Consider the following 18,974-nt stretch of genomic DNA (forward strand, 5'->3'; position numbering starts at 1 on the left):
CAACTGAATATATTTCCTGTCATTGTCATGGTGCATAATGGGATTGTATTACGGACATGATGTTATACTGCAATAAGCTTTCAGACAATTGGTTTTGAAACAGTTCTGATATTACTTATATTCATGGCATTGCTTAACCTAAATTCTAAGCCGAAGTGTGCTGTGTGCCTCCCGTTCTCTCTCCCTACTTTTCTCTTTCATTCTTTTTTTCTCTCCCTTTCTCTCCCTATCCGTGAAGATCCGGGTTAGAATTGGTCTTCAGCAACCCATGCTTGTAAGAGGTGACTAACGGGATCGGGTGGTCAGGCTCACTGACTTGGTTGACACATGTCATCGGTTCCCAATTGTGCAGATCGATGCTCATGCTGTTGATCACTGGAATGTCTGGTCCAGACTCGATTATTTACAGATCGCCGCCATATAGCTGGAATATTGCTGAGTGAGGCGTAAAAACCCTCACTCACTCTCTTCCCTCTCCCCTTCACTTCTCTCTCTCTCTCTCTCTCTTTTCCCTGACCGCGTCATACCAAAAAGACGTTAAAATATGGCACTTGTTGGTCCCTGCCTCGCGCTCATGCATTAAAGGGTATATCAAGGACTGGTCGGCTCGAATTCAGTATAATGTGTCTGAGTGGGGTATTCATGCTTCACTGCGGCATGGTATCTCAGTGGGCTAGCACTATAAAACCAGCTTCAGTCTGGGCTAGTACAAGCAGCCGCACATACACATGCACACGCATGCACATCGTCATATGAGCGAAATATTCTCCAGTGCAACGTTAAACCCAATTTCACCTCTCCTCACCTCTCACTCTCTCTCTCTCACAATATGGCTGAAATATTGCCAATGTGACATTAAATTCTAACTCACTCACTCTCTCTCTCCCTGCTTTTTTATTCACTGATCATGATACAAATCTCAGCTGTTAATGACTAGAACTGTGTTAGAAAAGGTGTTTCATTAGAAAGTAAACCACAAAAAGGAATTATTCATGAACTTGCCTCATCAGCCACTGTTTATCGGGATCCCCGATCATCATTCGCTTCCAGTATTGTCTTCAGCTGATACATGTAACTTAACCCATCATATCCTATATATCTAATCCTGATGAAGCTTCAGTTTTTGTATATACCAGTTTTGTTTGATGTCAATGGTGACATGAATCATGAATGAAATACACAATGCCATTTTAGAAAGTTGTCAAATGTAGCATATGTTACAGGGGTGGAAATAACCCATTGCCCGACGCCCGAGTCCAGGGTTTTTTTCTGTCGGGCAAGCAAATTAGTATATCACACTGTACCGGTGTCCAGTTGATATTCCAATGTTAATGATAAGTTGTTTATTTTAAAAAATCAACAAGAAAACGCCCGGTATAGTGGAAAAATTATCAGGGCAAGTGATTTTACATGTGCCACTGTACCGGAGTACACTATCAATTTTAAAGTTATTTCCACCCCTGTGTTATATTTGGGATTACACTTTCTTAGTAAAGTACAGCTTCTAGTACTTTTTGGGTTGAGTCCCATCCGGGATTCGAACCCACACCCTCAGAGTCTGACACCTAGACGGCTCAGCCACCGCTCAGCCTCAGCCATAAATCATGTTCCTGGTAAAGGAACTGTTGTCTCCCTAAAGATCCACATTTGAAAACAAAAAAAAGTGTGTTAATTTTTGTTCCATTTAAATCAGTAACATTGATTAACTGGTTAGAATATAGCTTGATTCACCTGTTGATAAGGTTTAACATGATACCACGCAATATGACTATGTTCATTGGTATCAAGTGACTCACTGTGGACAACAGTGTAGAAACTAACTTTTCAGCTCGCTGGTCCACAGGACCAGTTCTTTTCAAACCTACTGACCCTATCAAGTATCATCTGGCCGGCCCTGTCAATATTCATAACTTCATAACAATAAATAAGATGTCAGTATACGGTATATAAATAATTGTATTCAATGCAAACTGATATGGATCTGTGTCTGTAATGTACAATTCATATTTTTATCAAATTTCGTTTTTATCCCACCAGCATATAATGCAGGAGATGTAGTCAACACCTTGTCCTTCCATCCGTCTGTAAACTGTAATCTAAATTTTATCTTCAGGGCAAAATGTAAATCAAATTTGTATGTCAACTATCAGTATTAATAGTCGAGTTCAAAGTTGCGGGTGAAAGTCGAGGGGTGCTTGACTTTCGTTAAGGTTACAGAAAAGATTTGAGGGTTCTTGGATAGATTTACTAGCTCCAATAACTTCCACTGTCCCATTTATGTGCAGTGTGACATTTGCAGCTTTGTCTAAATAAACATGGGTCTGACAGGGCGGTTGGGTAACCTAGAGAGGTTAAGGGTTTGCTCCTTACGCTGGAGACCAGGGTTTGATTCCCCAAAATGGTACAGTGTCTAAAGACCATTTCTGTTGTCCCCTGCTGTGACATTACTGTGGCGTAAAACCTTGCTCCCTCACTCATTCATTCACTCACTCACACACTCATTCCTCCAGTATTTGGCAGTGTAGTCTAACACCTAGTCTCTGTATATTTATAATATGGATAGAGTGAGTGAGTGAATTTAGTTTTATGCCGACTGTAACAATGACCATTTTAATGTCTTCATGATATTATCTCGACTGCACAATCCAATCTCCGCCTAATAAAACTAGCGAGTGAGTGAGTTTGGTTTTACGCCGCACTCAGCAATATTTCAAAAGTGGCGTAAAACCAACATCAGTCATTATCAATAGCCAATTACAATGGAGAAATGCATTTTGCTGCAGACTAGAAATGATTTATTCCTGATTAAGTAGAAGGTAATCCTGACACAGTAAACTGACGTTTAACACTGTTGTATAATATTGCATAAGTTGATTTGTACTACTAATCTGCATTTGATCAAGATACCTTTGTACCCTTGAACATCCCGGTTAGAACTGGTCTTCAGCAACCCACGCTTGTTGTAAGAGGCGACTAACAGAATCGGCTGACAATCGTATCCCAATTGCGTTGATCGATGTTCATGCTGTTGATCACTCAATTGTCGGATCCAGACTCGACTATTTACCAGTCAGAGACGTAACGGTAATGCCGAGACGCCTATCGCCTCTGCGGTATGCGACGGGTAGCTCATGCGGGTACTAACTGGAAGCTTGACCCTAATTAATTCAATCACCGTGGAACCAACTGGATTGGGTGCGAACACGGTAAAGCGGGTGATTAAAGCCGCCCCGTAAAATCACCAAGCGTGGTGGTTACTTGACAGTCGTGGAATAAACAGGTTTCTCGGAAAGAAACACCAATGCCCAGGGTCTGTTGTTTACATATGCAAGTTACGTAAAAATAATTAATCGCATTTGAAAAATTGATTTATTTTAGTGGATGTCATGGCTAGTTTTAGAAATGTCAAAGTATTCATCTTTGCAGTGAGTTCTGGAACATTTTGAAACTAATATGACCTCTACCGCCATTGCATCTTGCATGAATCAAAACTTACTTCAATCAAGAGTAATCCTGCAAACAACTATAAAGTCATTTGCATATTTTCCGAAGTGGACGATTGTGTACCTTCACCTGCAAATACAGCACACGGCTCGCTTCTTAAAAAGCGGAATGAATTATTGTTATCGTGGTATCCAAATGAATAGAAGTCTCAGATGTTTTGCTTAAAATGATATTACTGATCTCAATTCCTAAATAGTTTTTAATATTTAAACTAGTTTAGATTGTCCTAAGTAAACGTTTGACAATGGTTTGTATATTGTGATCGTGTTGAACGAAAGCTAGCGACTATAATGCGACAGAATTGAAGATAAAACATCAGTCAACCGAAAATATATATAAAATGCCAAATGTCAATAAGCCGCTCATAATCCCAATACCGATAACATTACCTGTCGCGTTAATGGAGGGGTCCCATGATGCATGTCTCGGCTACCCGAACTGTACATAGTGTCTTGATTTCAGCATTACACAGCTACTTAAATCTTACCTGTTCATTTCTCACTAACTTTCTTCACGCATTTGTAATCGTAGAAAAGTAACCTATCAATTCAATACTAACGTAAAAGTTGTCTTTGCTTGTCACAGCGTAAGAGACTCAATGGTGTATTCGAAACTGAATCGAAATGAAGTCACTGTCAGTTTTAGTTGACATCTCGTGCTAATCAAAGTTAGTGTTAAATCAAAATGCAGCGCCAAGCTTTCTTTGACTTTTTGACGACAGCTCATGCTGTTGACGATGTCGATATTGGATCTCTGAGAATACATGTCAGCTTGTGCTCGCGATTAGCCGCGGTATGCTGTTTTACAGAATACCCTGCAAACGTCTTGGCGACACTGTTTCAGCCAATCAAATGGAGCCTGAAGCCCTCATGTGTGAGGTGTTATCGGAAGCCCAGCTTCATCGGCATGCACATGGATTTTGTAAACACATCCCAAAACGCTTTTTAATGTGTGAATTAAGGCTATGATACATATCTTTGTGAATATCTTCACTGGTATCAGCGTGCATTATTTCATTTTCAAGACGATTATAGAAAACAGACTTGTAAACCTGGCCCGTGTCATTGGAACCGAGCATCGATCGTATTGACGGTTCACATATATATCGCATATACACGGCAGGTGTATTTTAATTTATTATTTGTTTGTGATATATCGCAAAACAGATAAACATAACATTTTCAGAAGCATTTATGGAATATTATGCAAACTGTTTCAACCAAATGAGAACGCTTAGTTAAACCCCTTAAAAGCAAAGTTTCAAAAATGGATATTTTTAGAACCGTGAATATACGATGTGATATGGGATGCGCCTATAACACTTTTCTGTTGTTAATACATCAGTTTGTAAAATGACACAGAGAAGTTATGAAGAAAACAAACTAATTAGACGCTAATTGTTTATGGGTTCTTGGAGAGCCGCTGAAACGCTCACTGATCATGGTTTGCTTATTGCAAATTGAGGATGTTTTCTGCAAAACACGGTCCAGGGCCTGATAACCACCCTATGCCCGGAAAATGATTAGTTGACAATGATGATGCACATAAATAAGTTGTACCTAATGTATGCATTCAGAAATCGGCACTTTTGTCGTGCATTATGTCAGTAAGCTCCGTTAAATCTACAAACTTTAGGAGAAGCATTTGCTGATACTTTTTCCTTTTGTAATTTATTAATGTTTAATGTATATTACATGTCTTTGTGGAAATATAATACTGTTTAAATCAAATCTATGAATTATCATCATCATCATCTTTGAAAGAAATGTGTATCATGACGCCATGATTTTATTAACAAGCATCATCCTGAAGATACTATCCCATTCCCCAGCCCCTACAGTATATTAAAGGTAAGAATATGTTGTTTCTCTTACCCTGTACCCATACAGGTAACTTCGCCAGACGCGGAAATATATACACATGCATAAATACCGCTTACAACAAAACTAATCCAAACACGCTATCAGATGAACTTCAGGTAAAATTTGATACTTTTTTATTTACATATATTCTATGTATTTGCGTGAAACAGAAAAGGTTTTCGCTCCTGGACGCCAGCATGGACAGTGGAAAACAACCAACCCCGGTACAGTCCTGCATGTTGGGTTGGACAGCCTGGAGTCATCTGCAGAATGAAGAAATATATTTATTCCAGGGAGCATTGCATTATTTGTTATAAAAGCTAAAATGTATAAACCCTTCACTGAATGTTTTGTATGTATTTGGTATAATTATGAAAATGCATATTTAAAATTCTTCAGTGTTGCTACTTGTATTAGTCTTCGCACATATTTTGACAGAATGCAACACAATTAAATTTCAGTTAGATTACGCATTCGCTCCATCACACACGTGATTAATTGTTTTCCCGCGCAGGATTGAGCCGAATAAAGACAAGGCGAACGCGGTCAGGCATAGTTTATGACTGCAGTTGGATATCGCTGAATATACAGGTGGGAGGCTGGAGACCTGCAACAGGTGTGATGCAATACAGCACGTTATTTCGGGTATATACATATAATGGGCTTGCAGACAGCTTAGCCGTGGCTGACAGTCTGGTGGACACGGCGACAGTGCAATTTCCTGCATACGGTGCTTTTATGGTCCGTGGTGTAATATTTTATTATCGCTTAAAACACATAATTAACTGCAAATTATTCCATTTCGTGTTTGTGTTTGGATAAACTGTGAAAGGACACAGACATGTTTATTCAGTTGTGACAAATCTTCAGTTGACATGGAGCTGGGCAAAATCTGCTCATGGAAATGGCATCTTTTGCCAATTGAACCGATCATTGATGACGATCTCTTCATCGCCAGATACATCGCCATGATCGGTACCCTCATGATTAAGTCAGCAACTCACTCAAATATTGAAGAGATTACATATTCATGAGCTTAAAAGGAGAGTAAAATTGTTTGATATGATTACATACTCAAAATTTTGTCTGTAAAACAACTGATAGACGACTCTATAACATTATGGATATTGTTATTGTGTTTTGCATATATAGTGTTATATTTTGGTAAGAAGGAGCTATTCTTGTACTTAGAAGACTAATCTTCGAAGAGTATTTGAAGATGCTGTCGCCCTTGTGAACACTGTCATCGGCTTTCTCTCTTTTAGTTTAAACATATTTTATTTCGAATACAAGAAATGAGGATCGGGTGAACAAGCCATCGGCTTATGCAAACACCTATCCCGCATACAACACAGAGAGAAGAAAATATAATTTTGGTGACATCATAAAATAATCTTTTGAGTGTTGTTGGCAGGGTGTAATCAATATAGCAATTACAATGTCGTTATATCTCTTTTATTTTGGTAGATGCATTGCACATATACGGACATCTGTTAAATGTCGCTTTTAGTTTCTGTGTTATATGTATTTCTATACTTAATGTGTTTATGATGACAATGATCTAAAAACATTAGGAAATAGATAATGTAGTCCACTGAATTTTTACTTACCACTTGTTGTATCACTTGATTGAGCCAGCATATTGCGCACCGGTCAGCCGGTGTCACGTGATCTCATTTGCATACGCTTGCTCTCTTTGTACGCCGAAGAGCTGTCAGTTCAAATGGATATGTTTCAACACGATGACACACCCATGTGCAGTTCATGTACCTGAAAAGTACTTACACGAGGCAAATCTCCATTGAAGGAGCTTTCAGAAAATATTAAAATCATATTTGTGTGAAATTGGCACATAGGTCAAAATTGTCGATATAAAACTGGCTACTGTTTGCTCGCGTGATTCTGAGAGGCGCCTCTCAAACGCTGCGTAACGGATCTGTGAGGACAGTTTGTCTATGACGAGCAGTGGGAGGAAAGTAGGCATGTTTCAACGCGGTGATGGCACACCTATGCTGCCTGTACATGGAAAAGTGTTTACATGGGGTAAATCTCCATTGAATAAGCTTTCAGAAAATATTAAAATCATATTTGTGTGAAATTGGCACATAGATCAAAATTGTCGCCAAAAGTGACTACTTTTGCTCGCGGATTCTGAGATACGCCTCGTGACGCCGCGAACGGATCTGTGAGGAAGGTTTGTTTGTCTGTGACTAGCAGTGGAGGAAAGTAGACATGTTTCAACGGCGATGGCACACCTATGTGCGCTAGTGGTACATGGAAAAGTATTTACATGGGGTAAATCTCCATTGAATAAGCTTTCAGAAAATATTAAAATCATGTTTCTGTGAAATTGGCACATAGGTCAAAATTGTCGCCAAAAACTGACTACTTTTGCTCGTGATTCTGAGAGGCGTCTCTCGACGCGGTAACGGATCTGTGAGGAAGGTTTGTTTGTCTGTGACGAGCAGTGAGAGGATGGTAGACATGTTTCAACGCTGATGGCACACCTATGTGCGTTCGTGTACATGGAAAAGTATTTACATGGGGTAAATCTCCATTGAATGACCTTTTCGAAAAATATTAAAATCATATTTCTGTGAAATTGGCACATAGATCAACATTGTCGCCAAAAAGTGACTACTTTTGCTCGTGATTCTGAGAGGCGTCCTCGTGACGCGAACGGATCTGTGAGGAAGGTTTGTTTGTCTGTGACTAGCAGTGGGAGGAAAGTAGACATGTTTCAACGCCGATGGCACACCTATGTGCTGATTAGGTGGTACATGGAAAAAAGTATTTACATGGGGTAAATCTCCATTGAATAAGCTTTCAGAAAATATTAAAATCATGTTTCTGTGAAATTGGCACATAGGTCAAAATTGTCGTATAAAACTGGCTACTGTTGCTCGTGATTCTGAGAGGCGCTCTCTCAGACGCAGCAACGGATCTGTGAGGACAGTTTGTCTATGACGAGCAGTGGGAGGAAAGTAGACATGTTTCAACGCGATGGCACACCTATGTGCTGCTCCGGTACATGGAAAAGTGTTTACGGGGTAAATCTCCATTGAATAAGCTTTCAGAAAATATTAAAATCATATTTCTGTGAAATTGGCACATAGGTCAACATTGTCGCCAAAAGTGACTACTTTTGCTCGTGATTCTGAGAGGCGTCTCTCAGACGCGGTAACGGATCTGTGAGGACAGTTTGTTTGTTCATGACGAGCAGTGGGAGGAAAGTAGACATGTTTCAACGCCGATGGCACACCTATGTGCTGCTCCTGTACATGGAAAAGTGTTTACATGGGGTAAGTCTCCATTGAATAAGCTTTCAGAAAATATTAAAATCATATTTGTGTGAAATTGGCACATAGATCAAAATTGTCGCCAAAAAGTGACTACTTTGCTCGCGGATTCTGAGAGGCGCCTCGCATCGCGGTAACGGATCTGTGAGGACAGTTTGTTTGTCTATGACGAAAGCAGTGGGAGGAAAGTAGACATGTTTCAACGCCGATGGCACACCTATGTGCTGTTCTGTACATGGAAAAGTGTTTACATGGGGTAAGTCTCCATTGAATAAGCTTTCAGAAAATATTAAAATCATATTTGTGTGAAATTGGCACATAGATCAAAATTGTCGCCAAAAAGTGACTACTTTTGCTCGTGATTCTGAGAGGCGCCTCGCACGCCAGAACGGATCTGTGAGGAAGGTTTGTTTGTCTGTGACGAAAGCAGTGGAGGAAAGTAGACATGTTTGAACGCCGATGGCACACCTATATGCGTCGCTCGTACATGGAAAAGTATTTACATGGGGTAAATCTCCATTGAATAAGCTTTCAGAAAATATTAAAATCATATTTCTGTGAAATTGGCACATAGGTCAACATTGTCGCCAAAAGTGACTACTTTTGCTCGTGATTCTGAGAGGCGTCTCTCAGACGCGTAACGGATCTGTGAGGACAGTTTGTTTGTCTATGACGAAAGCAGTGGGAGGAAAGTAGACATGTTTCAACGCCGATGGCACACCTATGTGCTGCTCGCGGTACATGGAAAAGTATTTACATGGGGTAAATCTCCATTGAATAAGCTTTCAGAAAATATTAAAATCATATTTCTGTGAAATTGGCACATAGGTCAACATTGTCGCCAAAAGTGACTACTTTTGCTCGTGATTCTGAGAGGCGCCTCTCAGACGCCGCGAACGGATCTGTGAGGAAGGTTTGTTTGTCTGTGACGCAGCAGTGGAGGATGGTAGACATGTTTCAACGCCGATGGCACACCTATGTGCTCGTGTACATGGAAAAGTATTTACATGGGGTAAATCTCCATTGAATAAGCTTTCAGAAAATATTAAAATCTTATTTGTGTGACATTGGCACATAGGTCAAAATTGTCGTGATAAATCTGGCTACTTTTGCTCGTGGATTCTGAGAGGCGCCTCGATGACGCCAGAACGGATCTGTGAGGACAGTTTGTCTATGACGAAAGCAGTGGGAGGAAAGTAGGCATGTTTCAACGCCGATGGCAACACCCATGTGATGCTCGTACATGGAAAAGTATTTACAAGGGGTAAATCTCCATTGAATAAGCTTTCAGAAAATATTAAAATCATATTTCTGTGAAATTGGCACATAGGTCAAAATTGTCGATAAAACTGGCTACTTTTGCTCGTAATTCTGAGAGGCGTGCCTCGTGACGCCGTAACGGATCTGTGAGGACAGTTTGTTTGTCTATGACGAAAGCAGTGGGAGGAAAGTAGACATGTTTCAACGCCGATGGCACACCTATGTGCGTTTCGCGGTACATGGAAAAGTATTTACATGGGGTAAATCTCCATTGAATGACCTTTCGAAAATATTAAAATCATATTTCTGTGAAATTGGCACATAGATCAACATTGTTGTCAAAAGTGACTACTTTTTGCTCGTGATTCTGAGAGGCGCTCTCGTGACGCTGCGAACGGATCTGTGAGGAAGGTTGGTTTGTCTGTGACGAGCAGTGGGAGGAAAGTAGACATGTTTCAACGCCGATGGCACACCTATGTGTTGCTCGTACATGGAAAAGTATTTACATGGGGTAAATCTCCATTGAATAAGCTTTCAGAAAATATTAAAATCATATTTGTGTGAAATTGGCACATAGATCAAAATTGTCGTCAAAAAGTGACTACTTTTGCTCGTGATTCTGAGAGGCGTCTCTCGACGCTGCAGTAACGGATCTGTGAGGAAGGTTTGTTTGTCTGTGACGAAAGCAGTGGGAGGAAAGTAGACATGTTTGAACGCCGATGGCACACCTATGTGCTCGCGCGGTACATGGAAAAGTATTTACATGGGGTAAATCTCCATTGAATAAGCTTTCAGAAAATATTAAAATCATATTTCTGTGAAATTGGCACATAGGTCAACATTGTCGCCAAAAAGTGACTACTTTTGCTCGTGATTCTGAGAGGCGCTCTCGTGACGCTGTAACGGATCTGTGAGGACAGTTTGTTTGTCTATGACGAGCAGTGGGAGGAAAGTAGACATGTTTCAACGCGATGGCACACCTATGTAATGCTCGGTACATGGAAAAGTATTTACATGGGGTAAATCTCCATTGAATAAGCTTTCAGAAAATATTAAAATCATATTTCTGTGAAATTGGCACATAGGTCAACATTGTCGCCAAAAAGTGACTACTTTTGCTCGTGATTCTGAGAGGCGCCTCGTGACGCCAGAACGGATCTGTGAGGAAGGTTTGTTTGTCTGTGACGAGCAGTGGGAGGATGGTAGACATGTTTCAACGCTGATGGCACACCTATGTGCTTCGTGTACATGGAAAAGTATTTACATGGGGTAAATCTCCATTGAATAAGCTTTCAGAAAATATTAAAATCTTATTTGTGTGACATTGGCACATAGGTCAAAATTGTCGATAAATCTGGCTACTTTTGCTCGTGATTCTGAGAGGCGCTCTCTCTGCACGCGAACGGATCTGTGAGGACAGTTTGTCTATGACGAGCAGTGGGAGGAAAGTAGGCATGTTTCAACGCTGATGGCACACCTATGTGCTGCCGCGTACATGGAAAAGTATTTACAAGGGGTAAATCTCCATTGAATAAGCTTTCAGAAAATATTAAAATCATATTTCTGTGAAATTGGCACATAGGTCAAAATTGTCGATAAAACTGGCTACTTTTGCTCGTGAATTCTGAGAGGTCTCTCTCGCGACGCTGCGAACGGATCTGTGAGGACAGTTTGTTTGTCTATGACGAAAGCAGTGGAGGAAAGTAGACATGTTTCAACGCCGATGGCACACCTATGTGCTGCTCGGTACATGGAAAAGTATTTACATGGGGTAAATCTCCATTGAATGACCTTTCGGAAAATATTAAAATCATATTTCTGTGAAATTGGCACATAGATCAACATTGTTGTCAAAAGTGACTACTTTTGCTCGTGATTCTGAGAGGCGCTCTCGACGCCAGAACGGATCTGTGAGGAAGGTTGGTTTGTCTGTGACGAAAGCAGTGGGAGGAAAGTAGACATGTTTCAACGCCGATGGCACACCTATGTGCGCTCGTGTACATGGAAAGTATTTACATGGGGTAAATCTCCATTGAATAAGCTTTCAGAAAATATTAAAATCATGTTTCTGTGAAATTGGCACATAGGTCAAAATTGTCGCCAAAAACTGACTACTTCTTCTTATACTTAGCATAATTTCCTTAAAAATGTCTGGGATATTAAATATATATGTCAAAGCTCAATGAAGTATGTACTTCTCGATGTCAACGATGTTCGGGTTTGATTTTTTGTTTTTATAAATTGTACTTAGAGACGTTTGTGTGCTACTGGATGAAATATGTGGTCCATCGACAGGTAGTCAACGCCACGGATGACCCTCTCCCAAACAGTCGCGGCACTTGCTTCTGCAAGGCCTCTCTCGACGCTGTGAACGGGTCTGGCGAGGACGATATGTTTGTCTATGTCTATGACGAGCAGTGGGAGGAAAGTAGACATGTTTCAACGCTGATGGCACACCTATGTGCTGCTCATGTGCATGAAAAACTATTTACACGAGGTAAATCTCCATTGAACGAAGCTTTCAGAAAATATTAAAATCACGCTTCGTGAAATCGGCACATGGTTGAAAATTGTCGCCAAAACCCACTAATATAACAGCAAACTGAAAACTTACGCAGGCGCATTGTTTTTACACTGGTAGAAGTGACCACCTCTCTTAGTCCTTTTTCCAATGATTATACTTCCACCAAATAATATAGTCCCAGATGATGAAAAAAAATTATTCGTAAATGTGTATTAATTTATTATATCCTCTTTGTTGTAACGCTAATAAAAATATCCCCATATATAGTAATGACGCTTCTGACAGTCCAAGTCACAAGACGGATGTTTTGACAGAGCAATTTAGTCAGGCATCAGTTACCTCCCCTTAATGACTCGCTTCCTTAGTCACTTCTAATGCCAGACGGTTCACAAGAAGTTTTAAGAAAGTAAACATGTTTCAACACAATAACAAACGGTGTATGCTGGTGTGCCTCGAAAGCTGCATATATATTTTGAATCTGCGATGAATGAGCTTTCAGAAAATACTAAATGTAAGTTTCTGAAAAATATGCACATAGGTGAAATTCGCTGTTCAATATTGTCAAATTTTGCCTAAATTTTGCACATTTTTGTCAAAATTTGACTATCTAATGTATTCTTTACACGTTTTCATTCATGTCAATCAATAACTTGAACACCTATTAATGACTGTAGCAAATTTTGTTTCATTATTTTTATAAATAACACTTTTAGACGCGTTTTTGTGTGACATGCAGAACTTCCCTGTCTGTGATCAGGCAGTCACGCGAATGCGTGACCCCCTCTCAGGTAGTCACTTGTACGCGTAGCGGGGGACCGTCTCGCGTACACGTTACGTCCTCTACTGTTTACAGACCGCCGCCATATAGCTGGACTATTACTGAGTGCCAACCAACCAGGATATCTTTAACACACAGCAACTCACTTAATAAGTGCTAAATAAAATCCCTGGAAAATGAAAGCTTGGACTAAAAAAAGCATGAACTAAGCAAACTAATATATTGTATCACCAGAACTAAGTGACGGTAGAACCAACTTCTGTAATAAAACTATTATACCACGATTATAAACTGCTCAATAATGCATGCATGCACCATGCCTTTGTTTGTAATGCATGCAATAACTGCACACTTATCTGTGTCCCATTATCTATTCCACTGTTTTGTGCTACGAGGGCAGTGGGCCAGCCTAGTAGTTCAAGCGTTCATTTATCACGCCGAAGACCCATGTTCAGTTCAATTCTCCACATGGGTACAATGTGGGAAGCCCATTTCTGGTGTCCACCAGCATAAAATTGTTGGAATATTGCTACAAGCGGTGTAAAACTATGCTCACTCACTCACTCACTCACTCACTCACTCACTCACTCACGCTCACTCTCACTCACTCACTCACTCACTCACTCACTCACTCACTCACTCGGATGCACTCACTCACTCACTCACTCACTCACCTGGGGATGCAAGATATATTTTTTCTGTGTGACATTGTTTCTGTAGAGCATGCATGTGCAGATGCACAAAACCATGCATGCATGCACACGTCTCCTGCTGAGCAGCGGGACTATGCATGTCATTCAGAATGGCTATAAAACATTGGGCTGGAATGCCACCTGTCAGCAGTTTCATGGAGTTGCCTGGTGCCAAATGAACTTGATCGCTTGCCAAGTCCTCTGCGAGCCAGGTTTAATGACAGCTCACCTACTCCATTACATAGGGCTGATGACCGATCGTGGATATATAGCCATGAAATGTATGCTTGTATAATTAGGCCGGACGTTTTTATATATTTGGTTTACAAAACATCTGTCTCCCTAAAATCGAACTGTGAAAAAAAAAATTATAAATGAGAGGCAGAGGTGGTTTTGTTTTAGCCAAGCATAGATAGTATTTATTTTTTCGTCAAATCCCTTCTTTACTGTTGTTATGACTATTCAAATGCAATAATTAGAATCTGTTGGAAATTTGCCATAATTCTTCAAAACAACAAATTACAGATCTGTCCATAATGACAGATAACTCTTAACTTCTTTTTTCCCTATTTCCTTCATCCCCCTTTGTAAAAATTTTCCCAACCCCAAACCCACATGGACTGACCATAAAACCAGAAGAAAATTGTACCCGCGAAGATCCGGATTAGAACTACCGTATATGACTGTAGATAAGCTGAATTTTGAGGACCAAAAAGCGCAATCTGTAGAAGGAGGTCGGGTTATGATATCTACAGGTTACACTTACAAGTAACATGTCTTTGGGATTGGGTGGTCGAAATCGTTGACTTGGTTACACATGATGTCATCGTATCCCAATGGCGTAGATTGATGCTCATGATGTTGATGACTGGATTGTCTGGTCGAAGCTCGATTATTTACATCCCGCTGCCACATGGTTGGCAACAAGCAACAAACAATCAATAAATATCTACACTGTTGATCACTGGATTGTCTGGTCCAGATTCAAATATTTACAGACTGCCGCCATATAGCTGGAATATTGCTGAGTGCAGCGTTAAACAACAAACGATCAATAAATATCTACACTGTTGATCACTGGATTGTCTGGTCCAGATTCAAATATTTACAGACTGCCGCCATATAGCTGGAATATTGCTGAGTGCAGCGTTAAACAACAAACGATCAATAAATATCTACACTGTTGATCACTGGATTGTCTGGTCCAGATTCAAATATTTACAGACTGCCGCCATATAGCTGGAATATTGCTGAGTGCAGCGTTAAACAACAAACAACACCAAACAATATGAAGTATCTTGGAATGGAAGCAGTTGTATTATCACTCAAGTTTTATAGTGAGTGAGTGAGTTTGGTTTTACTCCGCTTTTAGCAATATTCCATCAATATCACGGTGGGGGACACCAGAAATGGGCTTCACACATTGTACCCATGTAGGGATTCGAACCCAGGTCCAAGGCATGACGAGTGAACACTTTAACCACTAGGCTACCCCACCGCCCCCACAAGTTTTGTATGTATTGATGCATGAGGCTGGTGTTTGTCCTGATGTTAACACCTTGTCTCAAGTTCAGTAATGAGTGTTTGAATGCTACGATGGAATTTCATTCCAACCAATTTGCACGGTCATCTTGAGTGACCCCACTTGATATGCATGAACATGAAAACAACATGTATGTTTAATGGGACAGCTGAAATCCAAACCAGAAAATGTTATGTATGACAGTCACAAGTCCCTCAGTGAGACATTTGCACTTGGTAGGCATTATTAGGACTTGATGAAATTTGCCATTTAAAGGTTTTTATAACCCCGACCTGAAAAATAAATCAGGTATATATAGCTGTACCAAGGAATTCTGTCCATCCGAAGGCATTTTTTGTTCAACTAAAAACTCTTGGTTGGATTTTGTTTTCAAAAATTTGTACTACTTTCTTTGTCTAAGGAAGACCCGTGAAGATCCGGGTTAGAATTGGTCTCCAGTAACCCATGCTTGTCGTAAGAGGCGAATAACGGGATCGGGTGGTCAGGTTGACACATGTCATCGGTTCCCAATTGCGCAGATCGATGCTCATGCTGTTAATCAGTTGATTGTCTGGTCCAGACTTGATTATTTGCAGACTGCCACCATATAGCTGGAATATTGCTGAATGCGGTGTGACACTAAACTCACTCACTCACTCACTTTGTCTAAAGGAAAGGTGCAGTGCCAATTTACAGTAGCCTAATGGTAAATACGTTTGCTCGTTACGCCGAGTACCCAGGTTCAATTCCCCACATGATTGATATTGCTGGAATACTGCTCAAGGCGGAGTAAAACCAAACTCACTGTTCTTCAGCTGAAGTTGGGAGTCACAGTAGGGAGTATTAGTGAGCATTGCTATTTTATTCACTGTGAGCTATATGTTATGGACTAGAAAAATCAGTTAGATTGTACAGTTGTGATAATTGTCCTAGTGATACAGGGCGGTGGGGTAGCCTTGTGGTTAAAGCGTTCGCTCGTCACGCCGAAGACCCGGGTTCGATTCCCTTACATGGGTGCAATGTGTGAAGCCCATTTCTGGTGTCCCCCACCGTGATGTTGCTGGAATATTGCTAAAAGCGGCGTAAAACTAAACTCACTCACTCACTCCCAGTGATACAACAGTTAGTGAACAAGCTCGATATAATCTGCAGCAGGCAAAAGATAACAACCTGTTTGTGTGCTTAGGGAAGTAGTATGGCCAGGTGTAGCTTCCAGATCTGTTACTAAAGTAGTATTTTGTCATGGAAACAAGTCTATCAGATTTTTAAAAAAAGCTTGAACTCTCAATAAAGCTGGCTTGTGGAATTAAAAGTACAATTGCGTTGTGTGAGGTCTCATAGGACAGGCTGATAGCCAATAGGGCTGTTATCATTCCAGCATGTTTGGTCAATCGAACCATATCCCTTCATAATTCAATACATTATTCGTGATCACTAGAATTGAATATTCATGGAAAGAATATGTTTCACTTGAACTTGTCAGTTGTTTATCAGAGTGAGGATATATTAAATATACCCAGGCCAGGGAGTATAATCATGATATTAGGCAGTATAATAGTCTCCACTGTTATATATTTAATTCCACAGTAGTGTGGTCACTGGTCATTGTACTGATAAATTAACACTGTCAATATGGTTGATACTGGTCAATATATTTTGTTACCCCCCGCAATGCGTTTTGCGAGGGGTGGGGTGTGTGTTATCATTAAAATGGAGTCCGTGCGTGTGTCCGTGCGTGAGTCCATGCACATTTGTCTTTTCCGGAGCAGAACTTTGAAACCGTTCAATATTTCTTCACCAAACTTGGCACATACATAGATCTGGTGGTGTACTGGTGCCTTTTGGTAGTTTTGGATTTCTGAATTAAATATTTTTGGCGTTTCCATGGCAACAAGTTTGACTTCGACTGAAACTGGTGGTACGGTAGTGCTCCTTTCTGGAGCAGAACTTTAAAAACCTTTCAATACTCTCCTTCCACCTTTCTATATACACACCAAAACCTTTGACATAATCATAACTCGTAGACATATTCATGAAGAGCATTTTGCCATTGCGGTCCATTGATGACTTTGTCTTCTTGTTATTTTTGTCATAGAATATTATTTATAATACAGTCACTGCTGTGTTAGTCATGTGACTTTATACATAAAACAATATTTGTATTCATTATGTCTATGTTGTTGATATGTATCATATTCACCTCATTGTAGATTCTATGCAGCCCAAATAGCCAGCATCACATGCATACCATATTTCGTCTATTAGATGCCCAGGCGTCTGTTATTTCCGTGCATGACGTTGACCCTGCATATATATATTCGTTTTGACGCCATTATGTAAAAACTGCCCACCTAAAGGCTCACAATTCCATCATGATTTACCAATTCCTATGAAATATATTATACTTTGTAAAGACACTCTTGAAGAGACAGTTTGTTAGATCATGTATATAGCCGGAACTGTAATGTTTACTTCCCATAATGGGGCAGTGGGGGTAGTCTAGTGGGTAAAGTGTTCACTTGTCATGCTGAAGACCCGGGTTCAATTCCCCACATGGGTACAATGTGTGAAGCCCATTCCTGGTGTCTCCCGCTGTGATATTGCTGGAATATTGGTAAAAGTGGTATGTAACTAAACTCAGTCACACTCACTAACTTCCCATCATGGCAGAATGGTGGAACCGAATACCAGCCCTTCATTAAAACTTTTTGGGTTTTTTGTTTGTTTTTTTTGTTTTGTCTTTTTTTCTATTGTTTTTTTTTTATTTGTTGAAATGTTTTTGTTTTGGGAATAATACAATAATGCATTAAGGAGATGTTGTATTTCAGTGATTTCATCATTTCTTTCAATTTATTGTGGTGTATTGTGATACGATACGATACATATTATTAGTCAATATCGTGATATGTATCATATCGCCAGATACCAGGGGATACTCTGCTCACTCCTTGACACACTTCCGCACATGGTCAGCAGTTCTCTAGGACAGTAGAGTACCTGTACAACCAGAATGATAGGTTAAGCGTTCACAGGGCTGTAGACAGCTTGTGCAGCAAAAACTGTAACATGTAAAAATAGTCTCTACTGTCTGGGAGACGAGGTAAGATACATGGTGTTGTTTGTTGAATGAATAAATCATCCGATGTCCCTCTGCTGCTATTAGCAGTTGTTAGGGAAACAGCGTTGAGGTTCAGTGATGGGTTTTCTATACTGTGGGACAGCATGTTTCACAGATGTATTGCATGATGCTATTAGCAGTGTAGGAAAGATAGCCCGTCCCAACGTCCGAGACGGGTGAATTTTGTGGAGGACGGGTTAAAAAAATATTAGCAAACCAATGACATATATATAATGATTATAACCTTTTTGAATATTTACTGCCGAAGGTGTTTTACTTATATTTGGAGGACAGGCTAGATTTTGGCAGGACTGGTACAAAATTTGACCTGCCAGTCCTGTGGACAGGCTAGATTTTCTACATCTTTCCTACACTGCTATTGGCAGTTGTTAGGGAAATAGTGTTGAGATACTGT

General features: G+C 40.2%; 1 protein-coding gene across 1 annotated transcript in view; it reads left to right on the plus strand.

Moving 5' to 3' along the window:
- The window catches only part of LOC124284089 (protein farnesyltransferase/geranylgeranyltransferase type-1 subunit alpha-like), a 43,112-nt gene that overhangs the window by 11,925 nt on the left and 12,213 nt on the right, over positions 1–18,974 (plus strand). The gene's annotated exons all lie outside the window — the stretch shown is intronic.

This window comes from Haliotis rubra, unplaced genomic scaffold (genome assembly GCF_003918875.1).
Source record: "Haliotis rubra isolate DU_JTF1 unplaced genomic scaffold, ASM391887v1 Scf329, whole genome shotgun sequence".
NCBI classification, from domain to species: domain Eukaryota; kingdom Metazoa; phylum Mollusca; class Gastropoda; order Lepetellida; family Haliotidae; genus Haliotis; species Haliotis rubra.